This window comes from Beta vulgaris, chromosome 1 (assembly GCF_026745355.1).
Source record: "Beta vulgaris subsp. vulgaris cultivar EL10 chromosome 1, EL10.2, whole genome shotgun sequence".
In the NCBI taxonomy this organism is placed as follows: Eukaryota; Viridiplantae; Streptophyta; class Magnoliopsida; order Caryophyllales; family Amaranthaceae; genus Beta; species Beta vulgaris.
The window spans coordinates 37,937,103-37,939,157 of record NC_079202.1 but is presented as its reverse complement, the minus strand read 5'-3'; the positions used below and the strand labels follow the sequence as shown (position 1 = coordinate 37,939,157).

The following is a 2,055-nucleotide window of genomic DNA, read 5'->3' as shown; positions in this document are numbered from 1 at the left end:
TAGGGAACCGGAGGCACATAGGATTTGGTTGGTGGAGGTGATGGCAATGTGTTTTTGTCACCAACTTGAACATGTGACTCATCTTTCTCCTCAACTTCCTCTTTCTCAGTTTCCTCAGCTCCATCCTCCTTCTCAACAACCTCAGCTTCTCCATCCTTCTCTAACTCCCCATTCGGCATCTTAGGACCCGCATAACTTGTTCCCGACCTCAAATGAATGGCTTTGGCTTGATGGAGGTTGGGGTTAGGGATGGGTTGGCCTGGAAGTTGATTTGTGGGGGTGGAGGGATTCTTCTCAGCTACTTGGGCAATTTGGGTTTCAAGCATTTTGTTGTGGGCTTGTAGCTCTTGAAACCTTTGCTCATGGTTTTGGAGAATTTGGTTCATGGATTGGAGTTGTTGGAGAATTTGGAGAGAGGTTGGATCGGAAGATGGTGTAGGTTCGGGATTTTGTTTGGGAAATGGAAGATTGGAGGGAGGTTTTGGGTTGTTGGTCCTTTGATGTGGAGCTTGGTATGTGTTGGACCCTTGTGAGGAGGAACCACCTTGGTTATAGTTTTGGTTTTGGTTATACCCTTGCGCAAACCCTTGGTTGTGAGCTTGGTTGTACCCTTGTTGAGGTTGATTCCATCCTTGTTGAGGTTGGTTGAATCCTTGGGTGTAGTTTTGTTGAGGTTGTCTCCAACCTCCTTGTTGATTGTTCCTATACCCTTGGTTTCCTTGATATCCATCTCCTCTTGAATTATTGCCGCCACATGCTCCGAATGGGTACCTCCACAATAAGAAGTATCATGGTTAGTACCACCACAAATATCACAAGAAAAAGAGTTTACCTGTGAAGGAGTAGACGATGCAAGATTGATCTTGGAGAGCTTCTTGTCGAGTTGGTCCATCTTGCTTGAATTTGATCCATGGGGTCAATTTCAAACTTTCCGCTCTTCTTAGGTTGAGCACCTCTTCGTCTTCCACCCCATGAGTAGTTCTTGATCACTTCCTCAATTGTGGACTCAAGTTGTTCTTGCGGGATCTTAGATAGTTGACCTCCCGTCCAGCATCAAGTTGGCCCTGAAATCGGATCAAGACCATCATAGAAAATCGCATGAGTAGATTCTTGTTGAACTCATGGTGTGGGCATGAACGGATCATCTCCTTGAACCGCTCCCAAGCTTCGGCAAGTGTCTCATCGTTCTCTTGCTCAAATGAGGAGATCTTCCTCCTTATGTCCGCAGTCTTCCACTCCGGGAAGTATTTCTTCAAGAAGCCATTGTGACTTCTTCCCATGTAGTGAGGGAATTAGCAGGCAAGCTCTTGAGCCATGACTTTGCTTTTCCGGTAAGAGAGGACCGGAACAGTGCATCTTGATGTAGTCAGGAGAGACATCATTGTGTTATCATGGCACAGATCTCAAGAAACCTATCGAGATGGTCTAGAGGATCTTCATCTGACCCCCCAAAACTGCTCTGCTTTCACCATCCGAGTATACTGAGGGTGAATGCTGAAATTTGTAGTAGTGGTGGGAGTCGAATTCCACCTTGAAGAACATAGGAACCCGGATTTCCAAATCCCTAAACAGTTGTGGATTTGCTTCACCCATTTCTGATTCAACTTCACTTGATGTACTTGAGATTGGTGAAGAAGGCTCGGAACCCAAAGTCAATTTCCAAATTCTTCCGAAGCTTTCGCAAGTACGGTCGATTTCAAGATCTAGAGGCAATGTGGGTGAACCGTGAGTTCTTCTTCTCATGTAACACAACAAAGCTAAGCAGAGGATTAGCAAATAACAACCACAGTTAAAAAGAAAATAAAAGAAAAATCAATAAGCAAACTAAACTAAAATATACTTCAATCAATAGCACAGATTTCCCGGCAACGGCGCCATTTTGATAAGAGGTTTTTAGTGTGTCGTTAAGGCACTAAGAACCGCTTTCCAAACAATATTTATAATCCTAACAAGCAACTACTAAGGAATAGTAAGGGCAAGTCAAGGGTCGATCCACAGGGAAAATGGGATTGATTAGAGTCTATCAGTCTGACTACCTAATTGAAAGGTATTTGG

General features: G+C 44.2%; 1 non-coding gene across 1 annotated transcript; it reads left to right on the top strand.

Annotated features, from left to right (window-relative positions):
* The first annotated feature begins 1,116 nt into the window (after positions 1-1,116).
* Positions 1,117-1,223, top strand: LOC125494457 (small nucleolar RNA R71). The gene has a single exon (XR_007270706.1). It is a non-coding gene; the product is annotated as a small nucleolar RNA R71 (small nucleolar RNA).
* The last annotated feature ends 832 nt before the right edge of the window (positions 1,224-2,055 follow it).